Below are 22,161 nucleotides of genomic sequence, written 5' to 3' on the forward strand. Positions count from 1 at the left end.
GATGGAGAAAAACAAACCTCCAGGTTCATTATGACATCTATAAAGAGAAACTTCACAATTATAATTTACAAGTGAGGAGTGCAAGGAGGTCCTACTTCTCTGACATCATCACCTAAAACAGTCATAATTCTCGGGTCTTATTTTCTACAGTTGACAGGCTAACAAACCCTCCTGTGTCAGTGGCGGCTGAACTTCACTCAACCATGGCCTGCAATGACTTTGCCAAATTCTTCACAGAAAAAATCCAAAAGATTAGACAAACAATTGGTACATCAACAGCAGATCCAGGATATGTACTGTGTCCACTGAAAAACTGTTTAAACACAATCAAACAGTTTCACCCTATTTGCAGCAAAGACCTGGAGGACATCTTAGGTCAACTGAACTCCTCTTGCTGTTTAGATGTCCTGCCAACAAGTTTTTTCAAAAAGGTCTCAAAGACTTTGGAGTCAGACCTGTTACAGATCGTCAGCTTTTCTTTAATGTCAGGTGTGTTTCCAGAACCACTAAAAACTGCTGTAATAAAACCTATACTGAAAAAGGACAATCTTGACAAGACACAAATGAACAACTACAGGCCGATCTCAAATCTCCAATTTTTAAGTAAGATCATTGAAAAAGTGGTTTCTCAACAGCTCAATTACTTCTTAAAACAGAATAACTATGATGCCTTCCAGTCAGGTTTTAGACAGAACCACAGCACTGAAACCGCTCTGACCAAAGTGTTTAATGACATTTGTCTGAATACAGACAGTGGAAAAATGTCAGTCTTAGTTTTACTGGATCTCAGTGCAGCATTTGATACAGTTGACCACAACATATTACTCAAACAACTGGAGAACTGGGCAGGTGTTTCAGGAACTGTACTAAACTGGTTCAAAACATACTTAGAAAACAGGAAATATTTTGTATCAATAGGTAACTTCACATCTGAGCAGACAAGTATCAAATGTGGAGTTCCCCAAGGTTCCATCTTGGGACCCCTTCTGTTTAACATTTACATGCTCCCACTGGCGCACATTATAAAGAACAACAAAATAAACTATCATAGCTATGCAGATGACACACAAATATATATCACAATGTCACCAGGAGACAGAGGCCCTGTACAGGCTCTTGGTAAATGCATTGAGGAAATTAATGACTGGTTGTGCCACAATTTTCTCCAGCTAAACAAAAACAAAACTGAAGTAATAGCAGGGGTGGAAGTAATGAATTACAAATACTCACGTTACTGTAATTAGGTAGATTTTTTGGGTACTTATACTTTTATGAGTAATTTTTCAAGTGTGTAATTTTACTCATACTCGAGTACAACTTACACTATGTAATCTACTTCGCTACTTATAAAATCAAAAGTCGCTACTGAGTACGCCCACAATTTGAATTAATATTCAAACCTTTCGTCTGCATTTTTGCAGCCAATAAGGCCGTGCAATCGCGACCTCACCAATTTAAAACGTAAGCAAAGAATAAACTCCGCTGCAGCAGCAGGCACAGGTGTCTAGAGCTGCTAAATGGTGGAGTGCAAACTACTTTATAGACAGAAGATTTGGAGACAAAGAAGCCAAAATGGAGACAGAGGACAACACTGTCAGCCATGAAAACGACGTAGAAAAGACGGAAGACGCGTAGCTGGAGGAATTTTCATGTACAGAGGAAGAAATGGAGACAGCGTCCAGATGCAGTGCAAACTTTGTTTGACCTCTACAGTCGTTTCAACTTACAAGACTTCAGCGTCTAATCTAAAAAACACATTGAGGTAAGAAGTTTTACAACTATGTGTACAATATTGCCTTCTTATTTTTCATGTGTGTTAAGGTTATTAGTTTGGCTAAGATATTGTTACTGCCATTGGTTAGCCTGATATTAACCCTTGTATGGTGTTCGGGTCTGTGAGACCCGTTTTCAGTTTTTCTCAAAAGAAAAATTAAACAATTAATTATTTTTTCAACCTGAAATTCATTGGCTTTGGCTTATTTTCTGTGAAGAACATGAATCCGAACTAATTTTCAATGACCTCATACTGTACCTCCCCCCACGCATTTACATTACATACAGGACCTGGAAAAACTAGTCCATGCATTCATCTTTAGTAGGCTTGATTACTGTAACAGCATCTTTACAGGTCGACCTAAAAAATCAGTCAGACAACTACAGCTCATTCAGAACTCTGCTGCTCGAGTCCTCACTAAGACCAAAAAAGTGGACCACAGAGAATGTGCATCTTCTTTTTGTTTTGCATATTTTAATTTATATTTAATTGTGTTGTGGTTTGCAGTGTTTTGTGTTGTTTCACTTTAAATTTGTTTAAAAGGAAAAAGCTGAAAATTTAAATAGTTAAAAGTTGAAATGTAAATAGTTGTTTTTTGTATTTAAAATTAGCTATGTAACAATTTCCTGACTGGCCGATGGCAATGACTTTGTTTCTTGGGTGTTTCTCTTAAGCAGCATCAGCACACAAAAAGACAAACTGACCAGTAGCAAAGCCACAGAATGAGCCAGAGATATTTGAACTCATCCACCTTGGATAGAAACCACTCCAAACTGGGAGTCAGTACTCCACCCCCCTTTTGTTAAGAACCATCACATTAGACTCAGAAATATTCATTTTCATCCCCTTTCTTCACACTCAGAACTTCCCCAGTGTGAGCAGGATGTCAGTAAAGCCAGAAGGACCACATCATCCATTAAAAGCATGTAATAATGAGGTCATCAAATTTAGAAACACTCGTCCATGTTGGGCAGTGGATTCATAACTTTAACGGACAGAATGTCGCAGCATAAATAAAAGTGAAGAATGACATAATTTGTCTACATTTTTTTTAAGCATCATGTTCCAGTTTTAAAAAATCAGCTTTGATGTTCATTTCTGGGGCGATCGTGGCTCAAGAGTTAGGAGTTCGCCTTGTAATCGGAAGGTTGCCGGTTCGAGCCCCGGCTCGGACAGTCTCGGTCGTTGTGTCCTTGGGCAAGACACTTCACCCGTTGCCTACTGGTGGTGGTCAGAGGGCCTGGTGGCGCCAGTGTCCGGCAGCCTCGCCTCTGTCAGTGCGCCCCAGGGTGGCTGTGGCTACAATGTAGCTTGCCATCACCAGTGTGTGAATGGGTGGATGACTGGATATGTAAAGCGCTTTGGGGTCCTTAGGGACTAGTAAAAGCGCTATATAAATACAGGCCATTTACCATTTACCATTTCTGAACAATAGGAATGCAGGGCTTTTTGTCTTTACACAAGAAATGCCTTTCAAAACCTCTGCATAGCAGCATTAACCCAAAGGAAAGTAAATAATCTCGGCACTAACGGTAAGTGAATTTTGAAGTAGTTATAACTGTATAACTTCCTCAGCAACCAATAGCAGCATAACTTTCAATTCAATTCAGTTTTATTTATATAGTGCCAAATTGCAACAACAGTCACCTCAAGGTGCTTTATATACCTACAATAATACAGAGAAACCACAACTGTCCAATGACGAAATGTAATATCTTACATAAAGCTGCAGTGATCACACGTGGCCAAGTTAGATAGCTAGCAGTTTTACCTGCCCAGATATCTTGTGACACTAGAGAAAACGTTTCTCATGGCTTATATTTCCTTTTAAAATTATATAATGTTGCAAGCTTGTTGTCTAATGCCATAAGGACATAGAGTCAAATTCTGACAGTGCTGCACATCAGAAAACTTAAAGAGATTGCATGTGACATCACTATAATAATACTCTGAACACATTCATTACCTGCCTAGAAGGTCACACAACTGAGGACCGTTGGGTTACACAATTATTTTGTGCTGACTGGAAGCTTTAACCTGTTTTTCCAGAAATATGCAGGTCTGTGCATGAAGAGCATAACGTTTTAAGAATATTTGTTCTCGACCGCTTACAGTAGAAACCATTATATTCCAATGACAAAGAGACAGCATGGAGCAGACCACAGTGAGGCTAATGAAATGAAAAATGCTAATTTTACACTTTAATGAACACATTGAATATAGAATAAAGTAAAGCAAGAATTAAGTAAAGCAAGTATATAAGAATCATATCTCACTTAAATATTTGCAACTGAACATCTCTATGTCTGAAACGCAGAGAGAGCAACTTATACAAGAAAGACAACCTGTAAAGCTGTTAGGAACCGGCAACTGCTGTCTTTAATGAGGGTGGGAGTCACTGTAATTTCATTTTGCACATGATTCATGTTTCCCTGCCCACACACCATAATTCTCACTGTTAATGGTGCGGTTGCACAGACATGTCATTAGGATTGCATTACTGCAGCTCTGCATACATGAGGAGGGAAGAGTGAGACAGAGAGAGTGGCGCTGACAAGATTTGTTTCTCACTTCTATGAGAAAAAGTAGTTTCGTTTTACTAATGGGAGAACTGACTCAGAATTACAGACGCCTGCACTGAACAGTCAAGTGTAATAAGTGTAGAACTGTACATGAACTAAGAATACCGATGTTATCTGAACAGGTATAACATTAATCATAATCCAGTTGGATCATGTCATCTGGTCCATTTTTTTTTTAAAACTTTATTTCAAAGTTGTTTTAATGTGTGTAAAATGATTTACCTAACAGTAGTAGGTTTCGCCAGCAGAAACCATAAAACTGCCTTTAGGTCCACAACTGAAGCCTTGCAGAAGTGTGCTGTACTGTTTTTCTTCTCTTTGTTTTTTAAAATTTGCAACCTGAACAGTTCAGTTGTTTTTAAGTTTCCACCAGCTGTGACTGTGTGTGATTTTTATGTGTGTGTCATGAAGCCACCGTAGGGATGGTGCTAAAACAAACTCTAACAGGAAGAAAAATACAACAAAAACCAGCCCTAGCAGGTGTTATTCTGTATTTTTGGATTCTTCTATCAAATCTGAGTATAGACATAGTGTGTGGAGTGTGTAGATTGGATCAAAATGAAGGTCAGTTTTGAAGATGTTCATGGTCTGACCCACGAGCACCGTGTTATGAGTTTGCAGATCTGCATGGGTGTCATGACCTGGCTTGAATGTCACATGTTTGGGGTCATTTTTCCACTGCAGTTCCTGTGTCTAGGTTCTGCCCTCCAGAGCAGAGTTATGCTTCTACTTCTGTCTCCTCTCACCTGTGATCCATCAGTAGTTATTAACAGCTCAGATTTCCACCCGCTGCCATCGTCTGCTACCCCATGCTGACTTCATGTTTAGCTCTTACGTTGTTACTCCTTGTGTTAACCTCACGTCTCCTTGTGTCTCCAATTTACATTGTTTGGGATCAGCATTCAAACTAACCTGTTGTTCTTTTGGTTTTACTGACGCGGGTCTGCTCCCCTAATAATGCAATAGCTAAACACTTACCCTCCTGCATTCTCTGCCCGATGCCTCTCTTCTGTATTCTGAAAATAACATTAGCTCAGACATGTCATCGGGCTGCCCTCTTGCTCGCCATTTCCCTCCAGATCACTGAAAAAGAAAGAAAAAGTCGGACTGCCGTGATGCTCGCGCCCCATCTTGTTTGATTAAGATTTGTGAGCTTAATAAAGTCTTTCATCTATTGAGTCTGCTTTTGGGTCCGCACCTCAAACTGCCATTCAACCCTCTGAGAGTGGGTTTGGGGTTTTGTTTGTGTTTATCTTTCTTTCTTTCCTTTTAATATTCTCAGGTGGAGTTGGATTTGGTTAGCTCTGCCTCAGGTCTCTGTCTGGTTTTCAACGAAAATAAATGATTGTTATATATATCAGTGAAGCATTTTTGTTTGCTTGTTTGTTTTTTTCTTTTGTTTGTTTTTTGTACTGTCTGGCAGCTTTGCAAGCAGAATTGTGATCTGAATGCACTGTGGTGCCTAACATATTTTGCTTTTACAAGAATAGCTACATAGAAAGTAGTAATATACCTGTGGCTTTTTTGCCCCCTTTTTAAAAAAATGGTTCTTTGAAGAACTATTTTTAAAAAGGTCTTTCAAGTGGTTCTTTAAAGACCCATTTTAAAGAACCCTTTTCTGAGTGGTTCTTTAAAGAACCATTTTAAATCTTTCAAAATAAAATGCATCTTAAATCGAATTAACTAGAATAGGGTAAAATAAATACAAGCATATAGACATATATTAATGGTTTATTGGCACTTTGTATTACAGAAAAAGACAAAAAGGCATTTTAACGCTAAGCACAACACCACTACTAATAATAGCATATAAGTCATTTAAACAGTAATAACTAAATATCTTTACTATACTATAAATAAATACATATAAATATTATACTATAGATAAAACAACAATTATTACATTAGAAATAGCAATACTTTCATAACAGACAATTAAACAACACATTTTCATCAGCATGTTTGCATTTTCAGTAAAACTATTTCAAGAACAATCTTTTTATTTAAATTATCAATGAACTGCAGCCTTAAGTTATGTAAGTTAAGTTTAATGTGGGACTCATGGTCCTTTGTTAGTCCACATTGGGACAATATCGGTCTCTCACCTGCACTATGCTGGCAATCTAGGAGATATTTAATGCATTTGCCACTCTTTGCACAGCTACTGGTACAGGTGTAGTCAGAGTTCCCAAGTTGAGAACAAATGCCTCCAAAAAGCAAAATGTCTTTTTTAGTTCACTTGGATAGGCAACATTGTAGACATGGTACAGGGAGAAGACAATACCCATCGCCAATGAAATGTCCATTTCCCCACTGTCCAGAATCATTTTTTGTCCATCCATCTGGACATTGACCTCAGTTGAATCATTCAAGGGCTTGCCGTCACTGCTGCTGAGTACGATTGTAGGTATTGGGCTGTGTGGATCCTGAAACAGGAATTAAATTCTTGAAATGAGGAGTACAGTTTAAATAAGTAAAAACAACAGGTGTCCCAATGAAAGTATAAAACTCCTGTAAAATACTGGATTAGTTCAAGACTCTCCCCATTATGCGAGAACAGCTGTGTTTACTATCTGACCTGGAAAATAAAGAGAAATATGTAAATATTTGCTGGCCAATTTTGTTAATACAAAGCAGTAAAGGCCATATGAGTGCCTTCATCAGGAGTTGAATGGGGGAACAGAAACAAATAGGAATGCACGATGTATCACCAACTGCTGGATCTGTAAGAGACATTTTCCTTAGTATTGGTTTCTTAGCAGCTATTTGACCATAAAGGCCAGATTCATGCAGTCTCCTCTGAACAGTTGATGTAGAGATGTGTCTGCTACTGGAGCTCTGTGTGGCATTTATCTGGTCTAATCTGAGATGCTGTTAACTTCCTATTTCTGAGTCTGATGACTCGGATGTATTTATCCTCAGCTAGCGGAGGTGACTCTTTGTCTTCCTTTCCTGGGACGATTCTCGCGTGAGCCAGTTGTAGTGCTTCAGTTCTTAAAGTAATGATGGACTGTCATTTCTCTTTACTTGATTGGTTCTTGCCATAATATGAATTCTAACAGTTTCAAATAGGGCTGTCAGCTGTGTACCAACCCAACTTTTGCACAACCCAACTGACGGTCGCAACTCCATTAAGAAGGTAAGAAGTTTCACAAATGAACCTTGTCAAGGGACACCTGTGAAGTCAAAACCATTTCAGGTGACATCATCATGAAACTCATTGGGAGAAGGCAAAGTGTTTGTAGCACTGTCAACAAAGCAAAGGGTGGCTACTTTCAGGAATCTAAAATACAAAACATATTTAGAGTTACTTATAATTTTTTCTTTGCTACATGATTCCACATATTGCTTCATATATTCGATGTCTTCAGTTTGTATCTACAATGTAGCAGTAGTAGTAAAAATAAAGAAAAAACAGTAAATGAGGAGGTTTGTCCAAACTTTTGACTGGTAGTGTACACATGCACACACAGACACCATCCAGTTACTCACTCTCACCAACCCACTAGTGACACATAGAAAGACAAAGACACATGTGCACACATTCACCCCCTGCTCCTCTGCGGTGTTGGTCAGCAGATGCCACTATGAACGAGCAGCAAACTGGGATGAAGCCAAAGCTGTCAGGGCTAATGAGCGGTATGGATTCAGGCGCGGAGCTCTGGGTTGAAGCCGACAGTGCGTTTATTTACAGTGCTTGAAATACAGTCTTCAAACAGTGAGATATCCAACAATGTCCTTTCTCTAAATCCCAAAAGTGGTGAAGGCGAGTTTCCCCGTGAGGTCGGTGTGCACTCCTTCCGTGTGAATTCCTCCTCCCGAAAACACCAGTGAATCCCTTTTCTCCACTCCTCCGTCCCGTACTTCTCCACCTGAGAGACGAGCAAACACAACAGCGGATAAGAAGGCTTGCCTTGCTATGCGGGTTATAAGATCACGAGCACACTTATCTACCGAGCTCCGAGTACAATCCAGCGTCGACTGCCGTCTGGACACACCGTTAAATACCTCCGTGTAGTGAGGAATGATTAGCGGCAGCTGGAGCTGAAGGTTACTCTTCCGGGTCAGAGGTCGGCCTTTCTCGCTCTCTCGGAGACGCCGCCCCTAGGCATAGCCCGACCCACAGAATAGGGAGGAAGAGAGAAAGAGAGGAAGGCGCACACACATCACAAATAAACAAGCAGGTTGTCCGGGGAGGACCGTCCAACCGTGACAAAAGCACTCCACAAACCGCCTGACAAGATGTGTGAACGGGCTGGGGAACAAGGGGTGTAGAGAGATGTGCCCTCCCCTCCCACTCTGTTTTGACAATGCTATGTTGTGTTGGTGTGTTGTGAACTGTGAGTGGTCTGGATGGGTGTGAATGTATAGAACTAGAGTTTTGTTAAAACTGGGATGGGTACGGTGGCCCTGAGAGACCAAACGGACTGCAACTTCAGAAAACACTTGCAAATAGAAAAAAACGCTGCAAAAAGAAAAAAACGCTGCAAAAAGAAAAACGCTGCAAAAGCACACACAACACAACGGAAATAGGAAAAAAGACAACGGAAATGTTTCTGGGGAGACAATAACCGGACGGTCCTGTTGCACGAACCAAAACATGTATGTATGGCTCTATCCCAATTCAGGGTCTGCAGCCTTAAAGTACGCAGCCTTAACGGTCCTCAAGGGCCGCACTCAAAGACCGCTGAGGCCGGAAGTGTGAGGCTTGTAGGCCTGTATTTTATTCTGTAATTTTTGATTCATCCAGTGTGAGTATTGATCTGAGTTCGCTAACTGAAGTTTTTAACAATTTATCTCCAGGGTATAACTCAGGGGTGGGCAATCTCAGTCCACGAGGGCCGGTGTCTCTGCAGGTTTTAGATCTCACCTTGGGTCAACACACCTGAATCACATGATTAGTTCGTTACCAGGCCTCTGGAGAACTACAAGACATGTTGAGGAGATAATTTAGCCATTTAAATCAGCTGTGTTGGTTCGAGGACACATCTAAAACCTGCAGGACACCGGCCCTCGTGGACGGAGATTGCCCACCCCTGGTCTAGCCTCTGTCACGCTGCCCAGGTTGCCTAGCAACCATGATACTAACAGCTGGAAACGTTTCATACAGCTTTGTTTGACAGAAATGAAGGAGAACATATTTTGTACATTTGTTTCTACATGAGCTTTGTGTGATTTGATAGGTATCTGAGGCTGAGACCACAGGACTGTAAAACATGATTTTTGGGCTTCATTTCTGTACTGAACAGTCATTTAAGATTAGCTAGTAAATAACAATTAGCTAATGTTTTTCATGAGACTAAAGTCATCTCACTTTGGTAATGTAAATATAATATGGCCAATATTATATTAATCATTATTAGTTATTACAGCAGTGAACATGAACTCTGTGCCAAACACTGAGCTTCAGTAAAGATTCAAGTTACAGTTATTTATATTTCCTTTCACCCTAAATCTTCACTTAAAGACAAGTATCTGTGACAGTGTATCTATAGATGTATTATATATAAGAGACAAATATTGTTTGTTCAATTTGTTGGCATTATTACATTTGGCTCAATGCTTACATATATGTGTAAAAAGAAAATGTACGAGCTGTGATAACTGTGTCTGATAAAATGAAGAGTAGACTGATATATGAAATATTCGTTTATTGGGTGAGAAAATCAGACCATGTCATAACTGCTTTAAGTCATACAGAATAGATATCAGAGCCTTAAACAGGCTGACTTCTGTTAAATGGGTCAAACTGGGCAGAAAGTATACAAACACATAACATCCTTATAGAATATGATGTAACACTATAGATCAATTTACCTCAGAATATATAAAGCATATAAACAATTACAGCAATATGATGCAACAAACACAGCAGTGCTACTAATCCAAAATACTCAAAGCTTCATAGAACTGAAACAAACATTTTTAGGTCCATTCTGCTGCTGATACATACTTTAGGTTTCTGAACATTAAACTTGTTGCTGCCTTTCATAGTGTGTAACTTGAAGGCCCTGAGTACTTTCTCCCACACTGAAAACACTGGGATGATAACATTATTTGAACATTACCTAATAAGACTGATTCAGGACAGACAATTAGTTATGTTAAACTTTTCTAGCAGTCCTTCACAAACAGGGAACAGTCTGTCTATTCTCTCCATCTGTCAGCTGCTGCTGGCTCTTCCTCCTCCTCTTACTCACACACTGCTGAGTTTGTCCTGGTGGATCATCAGGGGTGCAAAGCCTCACAGATGATGTGCAGCAGTGGGTCCCTCAGTCTGTCCTCACTCTGGACACTTGCAGTTGTCACACATGGAAATCAAATGTGTGATAAGCTGCAGGATTCAAACACAAGTGTAACTTATAAACACATGTTCATACTTTTATTACACAATCAGAGAGAAAGAAACAGAGAGAGTGCAGGACAGACAGACAGGTGACAGTCTCAGGTGTATACACTGCTACAAATAGGAGGATTTAGTGTTTGTGTTATTACGAGTGCTAAACAAGAAGAGTTCCCAGTTGGTACAGTGGACACATGTGTGACTCCTGTGATTAAAGCATCTTTCTTTCAGCTTAACGAGTGAACTGTCAGCTCGTTCAAACACACGTTAAAGTCCGTTTGGCTCGACACCACCGAACAGAGGCAGCAATGTAACATAGTTAACATTAACAGTGCAGTGGATCCTGCTTGTGCCATGATATTCAGGACTGCAAACCGAGCAGCATCACTGAATTTCAGCTTGTTGTGTTTGTGGATATATGACTGACTTTAATTATCCACAAAATCATCAGATTCTCTGTAAGATTAAGGTCGACTATCAAACGGCGTATAAATTAAAGGCTTTAAAACAAAGTAAACGCTGTACGTACAAACATCGCTAATGTCACATAAATTTGTAAAAAGTAAGTAAGTAAAATTTATTTATATAGCACATTTCACAGATAAAAATCACAAAGTGCTTTACAGTAAGATCAGACATACAAGTTAAAATTAATTAAATTAGTTAAAAGCCCGTTTGTATAAAAATGTCTTCAGCTGCTTTTTAAAGGAGTCAGTAGAGTCTAGACAGCGTAAAGACAACGGCAGAGAGTTCCACAGCCTAGGTGCCAGTGCCTGAAAAGCCCGATCCCCACGTGTTTTAAATCTAGTACGTGGGACCACCAGTAGCCTCTGACCTGAAGACCTAAGTGCTCGGGATGAAGCATGAGGTTTCAACAGGTCAGAGATATACTGGGGAGCTTCACCATGCAGAGCTCTAAAAGTTACAACTAAAATTTTAAAATGAACCCTAAAATTTACAGGCAACCAATGAACAGAAGCCAAAACTGGAGTAATGTGTGACCTCTTGTTTGTACCAGTTAAAAGTCTTGCCGCTGCATTCTGTACAGACTGAAGGCGATCCAGAGCTGATTTGTTAAGACACGTAAAAAGACCGTTACAATAATCCAAACGAGAAGAGATAAAAGCATGAATAATCATCTCAAGTTCTGCCTTTGACACCAGTAGCCTGAGTTTAGAAATGTTTCTTAGATGATAAAAACAGTTCCGGACAAGTTGTTTAGAGTGTTTCTCAAGAGACATTGAACTGTCAAATATAACACCTAAGTTTCTGAGACTCGACTGAAATGAAGGGTCTAAAAAACTGATATGCTGCCTAATTTCTGAGAGCATGTGATCAGGTGCAATAATCAAAGTTTCTGTTTTATCTGCATTTAACTGAAGGAAATTGTCATTTAACCATTGTTTGATTTCTGACAGACAATTATTTAAACAAGACAATTTATACAACTCAGAAGCTTTGAAAGAACAGTACAACTGAATGTCATCAGCATAGAGATGATAAGAAATATTATTGTAACGTCTGATAATGTGGCCTAGAGGGAGGATATACAGAAAAATTTGCCGGCATGTGGCCAACAGTAATGTTTTAATGTTCCTCATTATTAAACATTTGCACATAAATAAGTGACATAATATTCAGAACTGACTTTTGAAAGCTTACTCTTTGGCTGCTCCACTTCTTTGAAGTGTCTCCCAGTCCCAGTGCACTTGTTAGCTTGTTTTGGTTCGTGCAACTGGTCCGTCCGGTTATTGTCTCCCCAGAAACATTTCCGTTGTCTTTTTTCCTATTTCTGTTGTGTTATGTGTGCTTTTGCAGATTTTTTCTTTTTGCAGCATTTTTCTTTTTGCAGCGTTTTTCTTTTTGCAGCATTTTTCTTTTTGCAGCATTTTTCTTTTTGCAAGTGTTTTCTGAAGTTGCAGTCCATTTGGCCTCTCAGGGCCACCGTAGATGGGGGGAGCATAGTGACAAAAGTGACAAAACTCAAACTGTTTTGGCGAGAAGATGAGCAATACGGGAATATTCAGTGTATCATGGTAGCACATGGCATTCATAAAGTACCGCTGTCTGACCAGAGAAATCATCTCCACCTAGATTTCACCATGTGCACTTCACGTTACTTTTCTCTTCAATCATTTTGAGCTAGAGAGAAAGTTTAAGTGGTTCCTAAAAGATGATAATTATTCTGTAACTTTACAGCCACAATTTAAAAAAAAAAAGACAATTAGGTCTGTGTCACACTTGGTTGATAAAGGGTCAAAATTGAACATGTGATAACAGTCAACATAGTTTTATGCTTTCTGGAAAAATGATTTTTTTAAAAAGTGCTCTTTTCACTGTTTCAAAGAAAACTGACTGTACTGTTCACCTTAGCATTTTTATGCATTAATTACAATAATTAATTAGCAAACTGGGCAGCTTTAGATAAACAAGTTCCTCGTTCTGCAGGAATCGTATCTTTCTTGATAAAGCCTAAACTTTAAGAAAAATGTTTACCTTATGAAACAGTTTTATTTTTAACATGTGAGAGTAAAATTGTTTAAAATGACTTATGAATTAAAAAAGCAACATGTAAAAACAAATTATTATTGTAGTGTCTTTAACCCACAACATGAAGCACCTTGAGCACAACTGTTGTTGTGCTTTGTTGCTATACAAATAAAGCTGAACAGGAGAGAATTTAATTGTGTTACTTTTATGTTAGTGAGACTGTTTTAAGTTTTAAATGCTTCTAAAATCTCGTTAGTTGCTTTGAGAAGCAATGTTTTGCTCAGATGACTCATTCAGCAACTCAAAGAACTCGCTGGTGCAGGAAATGGACCCTAAAGGGAAAAAAAACTTGCAGGAAATGTTTTGTATGTTTGCCCTTGGCCAAGTGCCAGCAGGAAGACCAACAACACCCACACAGAAGGTACCGCATAAACAAAACTCAAGGCTCTGGCTACAGATTATTTCTAAATTGGTGCAAGTGGTTGATGGTTGTGTGCTGGACCTTTCCTTTTTTATGTGATTTTCACACTCTCAGCAATCTGCATGAGAAGAGCAACTGCTGCTCTGCAGTAGTAAAAAAACAAAAAACAAAACAGTCCTTCTACAGCAATGTGGAAAGAAAGACAGCAGTCAAGCAGTTTATATTATCAAAAAATGAAACTAAATTAATATAAGTAAAAACAGGTAATCCAGGATAGTAGCTATTTTTTTTTATCCAGTCCCAACCCACTCTGTGTAACTATTACACGAGTCAGAGACACCAGCTGCTGAGTCAAACTGGCATTTGGTTGCACTCTGTTGTTACATCTCTGCTCGTGTCTTTCTTTCTGTGTGTCTTGGTTTTATGTGGGTTGGCTTTTTTAATCACTTTCTTCAGAGGTCTATGTGCTCCTTCCTGCAGCTGCTTGGTTTACTTTTTGCAGCTTGTAAGGGGGGGAAGTCCTGAACCACGTAATAAATATTATAATAACAATAGTCAAAGGAGCTTGCAAAGAAAAGCGTCTGGACTTCTTTAAGTTACTTGAAGACGTTTCACCTCTCATCCGAGAAGCTTCTTCAGTTCTAAGGTCAAATGGTGGAGAGTCCCAGATATAAACCTAGTGGGAGTTTCCCCCCACAGAGGGACAAAAGGACCCCCTGATGATCCTCTAATTGCCTGAGCCAAGGTGTGAAACTGGGTGTGGGTTCCAATCAGCCAGAGTTTCGGGTGAGCTCATTGTGAAACCTGGCCCCACCTTATCATGTGAATTCCTGAGATCAGATGGCCCAGGATGTGAGTGGGCGTTAAGGCGTCTGGGAAGGGATCTCAAAACTGGATTATAGATGGCAGAGAGTTGTCGTAAACCACCGCCTCTGTTCAAACATGGTCGCTCACAGTGGACATAGATGGCTTCTTTCACTCCTCTTTCAAACCATCTGTCCTCTCTGTCCAAAATGTGAATCTCTGCCAGTTCATCTTGCTACTCATGGTGGTAACTCAGCCTTCCTTGTGTTCGATATTCATGCTCCCCTTTTTTTGGGTTAACATGTTTTGCATCTCCAGTTCTCTCCAAATCCATCTCCTGCCGTGCTTGTCAGCAGCGCTGGTTCTGTTTCCACCCTAGTTCTCTTGTCTTCTTGCAAATTAAGGATTTCACACTCTGCTCTTTGGCCGACCTGCCCTCTGCTTCAACGGTGGATCTCTCCCCCCTCTGGACCCCCTGGAACCTGGATTGATCTCACTCACATAATCCACCATCCCCTGAACACTCTCACGGCTACCCCTCCTATGCCGACCGGTCTGCATCGACAAATAAGCACATGCCTTCCACAAGTACTACTTACCTCAGCCCTTTCTCTCATTTCCCTGTCCAGTGATACTTCTCTCCTCTGTTGCAGAAGTTCCTGCCTGTGGTATCCTTGTGTTCTGCGTGCCCGAACATTTCTCCATTCCCTGGTTTCCAACAGCCCCCGTTCATAGTTTCAGTTAATATCCATGCTCTTGTTTAAGATGATTATTTATGTGACTAAATCATGTTAATAGTTCTGCTCTTGGGTCCAAACTTCACTCACGGTTCCAGTTTGTATCAGATGTGAAGAATTGTGGCAGTAATTAAGAAAATAAATTCAGTCATTAGACAACAAATACACTTGGTAATTTACATGAAAAAAGCTTAGAAATGTTCAGCTTTTCTACAATGTAGAAGTCATTTTACAGGAAGCTGGCTTCTCAGCATACTGCATATCTATGATATGTCATGTATTTTCATTCCCTGGGAAATGACATCAGTTTCCACATAAACACAATGAGAGTGGCAGCAGCTTTTCTATTTATGGTACCATAAACATGAAAAATAGCATAGCTTGTCTCTGTCACTCTTGCTATTGTCTCTACGACATTTCAGGGTCAGATCTAGATGACTAGGACTACTGTTATCCAGGCAACCAAACACGTTTAAGAACACTTATCTCTGTGAAAAGATGCTCTAAATACGTAAATGGCCTGTATTTGTATAGCGCTTTTACTTAGTCCTTATGGACCCCAAAGAGCTTTACACTACATTGAGTCATCCACCCATTGGTGATGGCAAGCTACATTGTAGCCACAGCTGCCCTGCCAGACACTGGCACCACCGGGCCCTCTGACCACCACCAGTAGGCAACAGGTGAAGCGTCCAAGGCCCAAGGAAACGACCGAGACTGCCGGAGCTGGGGCTCGAACCGGCAACCTTCCGATTACAAGACAAACTGCCAACTCTTGAGCCACGATCGCCCCGTTACATGGTGTGCAGGACATTGCTCCATGCCTTTAATTAAATGTTGCATAAAAAAAATCAGATTTTTATTGTTTATTGTTATTATATCTGTGAAGGTTCTCAGTCATCCAGGTCATCGTAGTCAAAGGAGCTTGCAAAGAAAAGCGTCTGGACTTCTTTAAGTTACTTGAAGACGTTTCACCTCTCATCCGAGAAGCTTCTTCAGTTCTAAGGTCAAATGGTGGAGAGTCCCAGATATAAACCTAGTGGGAGTATCCCCCACAGAGGGACAAAAGGACCCCCTGATGATCCTCTAATCGCCAGAGCCAAGGTGTGAAACTGGGTGTGGGTTCCAATCAGCCAGAGTTTCGGGTGAGCTCATTGTGAAACCTGGCCCCACCTTATCATGCGAATTCCTGAGATCAGGCGTCTGGGAAGGGATCTCAAAACTGGATTATAGATGGCAGAGAGTTGGTGTCGTAAACCACCGCCTCTGTTCAAACATGGTCGCTCACAGTGGACATAGATGGCTTCTTTCACTCCTCTTTCAAACCATCTGTCCTCTCTGTCCAAAATGTGAACATTGGCATCCTCGAAAGAGTGTCCTTTATCCTTAAGATGCAGATGGACTGCTGAGTCTTGTCCTGTGGAGGTGGCTCTTCTGTGTTGTGCCATGCGCTTGTGAAGTGGCTGTTTGGTCTCTCCAATGTAGAGGTCTGAGCATTCATCGCTGCACTGTACAGCATACACCACATTGTTAAGTCTGTGTTTTGGCGTTTTGTCTTTCGGGTGAACCAGTTTTTGTCTGAGCGTGTTGCTGGGTCTGAAATGCACTGGGATGTCATGCTTGGAGAAAACTCTCCTGAGTTATTCTGATACACCGGCTACATAGGGGATGACAATGTTGTTGCATCTGTCTTTCTTATCCTCCCTCGCTGGTGTCTGATCTTCTTTTCTGTGCCTCTTTGCTGACTTTAAGAACGCCCTATAGATGCCCTCCAGATCAAGATCAGCCAGACCCTGCAGGAACTGGAAACCCTTCTACCCTCTCCAATCTTAGAAGAGGTTTACAAGTTTGTGGACAAGGCTCAGCGGGCCCAACACTCTAAAGGAAAAGAAAGACAACGCAGGAAATTTCACACCTTGCTTTCAAAAACACACACTCCTCATCCTGAACCTACACAACCCAGAGAAGAAAACACACCTGAAGTCAGTCAGGAGAAATGGGTTAAGAACTTTTCAGACAGGATTCTCACTGAACCTGAAAAGAGAGTATTAGCCAAAGGACTCAATTTTGCCATTTCTCCACAACAGTTGCCCATAGTGGACCTCATCACAGCCACAGAATCTGCCATACGGATTAATAAATTATCACAGACAGAAGCAGAGCAAATCAGGATGAAAGTCTCAGCCACGCTCTCCGAAACCAAACAAAAGACAAGGAGCACGAGAACAAAACTGAGTCCACAAATCCACAAAAAGAGTTCAAAACAGGGAGGCAAAGTCCAAAGAGGCCAGAAGGTCGACTCGCGAGGTGACAGCACAAAAGTCCAGTTTGGCTGTTCCGGGGGCCGGCCGTGTGGAAGACGGCGGCAGCAGAGCGGGTCCGAAGGCCGGCCGCGTGGAAGACGGCGGCGGCAGCAGAGCGGGTCCGGAGGCCGGCCGCGTGGAAGACGGACCAGGAGAAGCCGAGGCCGACGCTGGACCGGGCGACGTTGAAGGCAATGCAGAGGCCGGACTGGGCGTGGGTGCAGCTGATGCAGAGGCCGGACCGGGCGTGGGTGCAGCTGATGCAGAGGCCGGACCAGGCGACGGCTGAACGGGCCCCTCGGACCCTCCAGCGGAGACAAGGAGGTGCTGGCTGGGCTGACCTGAGCCACCAGCGGAGACGAGGCGCGGCTGGAGAGGTTCCCCTGAACCCCCAGCGGAGACGAGGAGCGGCTGGAGAGGTTCCCCTGAACCCCCAGCGGAGACGAGGAGGTGCTGGAGAGGTTCTCCTGAACCCCCAGCGGAAACGAGGAGCGGCTGGAGGGGTCCTCCCAAACCCCCAGCGGAGACGAGGAGTGGCTGGAGGGGTCCTCCTGAACCCCCAGCGGAGACAGATGCAGAGCCAGCAGGTGCGGGGACCTCTGGCTCAGCGGACGCTAACTGTAGCTGCACAGGGCACGCAGTCAGCTTGGGATGCAACGGCTGGGGCTGTGCAGGGCAAACAGTCTGTCCAAAGTCCGTCAGTACCACGCAGTCCTCAGCTGGCAGAGAAAGCCCACAAAGGCTCCCAGCTGAGGTTGACAATGTCTGAGCGGGTTGCTGAGCTATGAACTGAGCTGGTGACAGAGGTAATGACAGAGCTAATAATGACTGAGCCGTTTACTGAACAGGCAATGGAGTAAGACACTGAGGTGGTAACAGAGCGGATGACTGAGCAGGTAATGGAGCTGATAACTGTGCTAGAGACTGAGCTGGTGACAAAACGGGAAACTGTGCTAATAACTGAGCTAATGACTGCGCTATGGACAGAAGTGCAAGTTGTAGTTGTGGTTGTAGTGATGGTGGAACAGCAGGTAGTTGAACTTGTGATTGAGCAGGTGACTGACTCTTGGCTGCTCTCCTCCGGGGAACAGGAACGGGTGCTAGGCCTGGCCGAACACCCAGGAAGAGCGCAAAGGACTGCAGCGGAGAAAGGCTGCTTGTCGGAGGCACGAAATCTCTCCTCGGCCGCCGAGTAACCCTCTTCTTTGCGCGGGACGTGGGCGGCGACTGGGGAGGTGAACCGGAAGTTGAAAAGGCCGGAGGAGTTGTGGCAGGCGATAGGCTGAATCCTCCAACTCTTATCACCGTGGGACGATGTGGGGAAAAGGCAGCAGCGTTTGCACTTTGGAGGCTGCGCGGCCCACCTAGAGCCAATCGAGTCCCATAAAAGGCAGACTCGCGCTCCCGGGCATGCCGAGCCTCCTGCCTTCTCCTCTCGTTAGGGAAGGCGGGGTCTGCACGCTGCCGGTTCCGTAGGGAGTTTGCTGGGTCCATTACTGTCATGAACCGGCTGTGTGGAGGCAGATGAGGACCCAAATGCAAAACTCACGGAGGCAGGAACTGAACTCAAAATCACTGCTTTATTGCAGGTTTCACAAAGGAACAGAACTAAACTGGGAATACTAACAGAAGACCGTGGGAACACAGAAAGACACACAGGTTCGGGGAGAAGACATTGAGGACGCGACACTCACCTGATGGAGACATGCACATAAATATGCAGAGGGTTAACGAGGGAAGTGGGAGCACACGGGGAACACAGCTGACTGCGTGCCCTGTGCAGCTACAGTTAGTGTCCGCTGAGCCAGAGGTCCCCGCACCTGCTGGCTCTGCATCTGTCTCCGCTGGGGGTTCAGGAGGACCCCTCCAACCACTCCTCGTCTCCGCTGGGGGTTTGGGAGGACCCCTCCAGCCGCTCCTCGTTTCCGCTGGGGGTTCAGGAGAACCTCTCCAGCACCTCCTCGTCTCCGCTGGGGGTTCAGGGGAACCTCTCCAGCCGCGCCTCGTCTCCGCTGGTGGCTCAGGTCAGCCCAGCCAGCACCTCCTTGTCTCCGCTGGAGGGTCCGAGGGGCCCGTTCAGCCGTCGCCTGGTCCGGCCTCTGCATCAGCTGCACCCACGCCCGGTCCGGCCTCTGCATCAGCTGCACCCACGCCCAGTCCGGCCTCTGCATTGCCTTCAACGTCGCCCGGTCCAGCGTCGGCCTCGGCTTCTCCTGGTCCGTCTTCCACGCGGCCGGCCTCCGGACCCGCTCTGCTGCCGCCGCCGTCTTCCACGCGGCCGGCCTTCGGACCCGCTCTGCTGCCGCCGTCTTCCACACGGCCGGCCCCCGGAACAGCCAAACTGGACTTTTGTGCTGTCACCTCGCGAGTCGACCTTCTGGCCTCTTTGGACTTTGCCTCCCTGTTTTGAACTCTTTTTGTGGATTTGTGGACTCAGTTTTGTTCTCGTGCTCCTTGTCTTTTGTTTGGTTTCGGAGAGCGTGGCTGAGACTTTCATCCTGATTTGCTCTGCTTCTGTCTGTGATAATTTATTAATCCGTATGGCAGATTCTGTGGCTGTGATGAGGTCCACTATGGGCAACTGTTGTGGAGAAATGGCAAAATTGAGTCCTTTGGCTAATACTCTCTTTTCAGGTTCAGTGAGAATCCTGTCTGAAAAGTTCTTAACCCATTTCTCCTGACTGACTTCAGGTGTGTTTTCTTCTCTGGGTTGTGTAGGTTCAGGATGAGGAGTGTGTGTTTTTGAAAGCAAGGTGTGAAATTTCCTGCGTTGTCTTTCTTTTCCTTTAGAGTGTTGGGCCCGCTGAGCCTTGTCCACAAACTTGTAAACCTCTTCTAAGATTGGAGAGGGTAGAAGGGTTTCCAGTTCCTGCAGGGTCTGGCTGATCTTGATCTGGAGGGCATCTATAGGGCGTTCTTAAAGTCAGCAAAGAGGCACAGAAAAGAAGATCAGACACCAGCGAGGGAGGATAAGAAAGACAGATGCAACAACATTGTCATCCCCTATGTAGCCGGTGTATCAGAATAACTCAGGAGAGTTTTCTCCAAGCATGACATCCCAGTGCATTTCAGACCCAGCAACACGCTCAGACAAAAACTGGTTCACCCGAAAGACAAAACGCCAAAACACAGACTTAACAATGTGGTGTATGCTGTACAGTGCAGCGATGAATGCTCAGACCTCTACATTGGAGAGACCAAACAGCCACTTCACAAGCGCATGGCACAACACAGAAGAGCCACCTCCACAGGACAAGACTCAGCAGTCCATCTGCATCTTAAGGATAAAGGACACTCTTTCGAGGATGCCAATGTTCACATTTTGGACAGAGAGGACAGATGGTTTGAAAGAGGAGTGAAAGAAGCCATCTATGTCCACTGTGAGCGACCATGTTTGAACAGAGGCGGTGGTTTACGACACCAACTCTCTGCCATCTATAATCCAGTTTTGAGATCCCTTCCCAGACGCCTGATCTCAGGAATTCGCATGATAAGGTGGGGCCAGGTTTCACAATGAGCTCACCCGAAACTCTGGCTGATTGGAACCCACACCCAGTTTCACACCTTGGCTCTGGCGATTAGAGGATCATCAGGGGGTCCTTTTGTCCCTCTGTGGGGGATACTCCCACTAGGTTTATATCTGGGACTCTCCACCATTTGACCTTAGAACTGAAGAAGCTTCTCGGATGAGAGGTGAAACGTCTTCAAGTAACTTAAAGAAGTCCAGACGCTTTTCTTTGCAAGCTCCTTTGACTACGATGACCTGGATGACTGAGAACCTTCACAGATATAATAACAATAAACAATAAAAATCTGATTTTTTTTATGCAACATTTAATTAAAGGCATGGAGCAATGTCCTGCACACCATGTAACGGGGCGATCGTGGCTCAAGAGTTGGCAGTTTGTCTTGTAATCGGAAGGTTGCCGGTTCGAGCCCCAGCTCCGGCAGTCTCGGTCGTTGTGTCCTTGGGCCTTGGACGCTTCACCTGTTGCCTACTGGTGGTGGTCAGAGGGCCCGGTGGTGCCAGTGTCTGGCAGGGCAGCTGTGGCTACAATGTAGCTTGCCATCACCAATGGGTGGATGACTCAATGTAGTGTAAAGCTCTTTGGGGTCCATAGGGACTAAGTAAAAGCGCTATACAAATACAGGCCATTTACGTATTTAGAGCATCTTTTCACAGAGATAAGTGTTCTTAAACGTGTTTGGTTGCCTGGATAACAGTAGTCCTAGTCATCTAGATCTGACCCTGAAATGTCGTAGAGACAATAGCAAGAGTGACAGAGACAAGCTATGCTATTTTTCATGTTTATGGTACCATAAATAGAAAAGCTGCTGCCACTCTCATTGTGTTTATGTGGAAACTGATGTCATTTCCCAGGGAATGAAAATACATGACATATCATAGATATGCAGTATGCTGAGAAGCCAGCTTCCTGTAAAATGACTTCTACATTGTAGAAAAGCTGAACATTTCTAAGCTTTTTTCATGTAAATTACCAAGTGTATTTGTTGTCTAATGACTGAATTTATTTTCTTAATTACTGCCACAATTCTTCACATCTGATACAAACTGGAACCGTGAGTGAAGTTTGGACCCAAGTGCAGAACTATTAACATGATTTAGTCACATAAATAATCATCTTAAACAAGAGCATGGATATTAACTGAAACTATGAACGGGGGCTGTTGGAAACCAGGGAATGG

Source organism: Aulonocara sp. 'chitande type north' Nkhata Bay, linkage group LG17 (genome assembly GCF_057382095.1).
Source record: "Aulonocara sp. 'chitande type north' Nkhata Bay isolate Kocher_YH1m ecotype deep benthic linkage group LG17, A_spYH_male_GT1.1, whole genome shotgun sequence".
Lineage (NCBI taxonomy): Eukaryota > Metazoa > Chordata > Actinopteri > Cichliformes > Cichlidae > Aulonocara > Aulonocara sp. 'chitande type north' Nkhata Bay.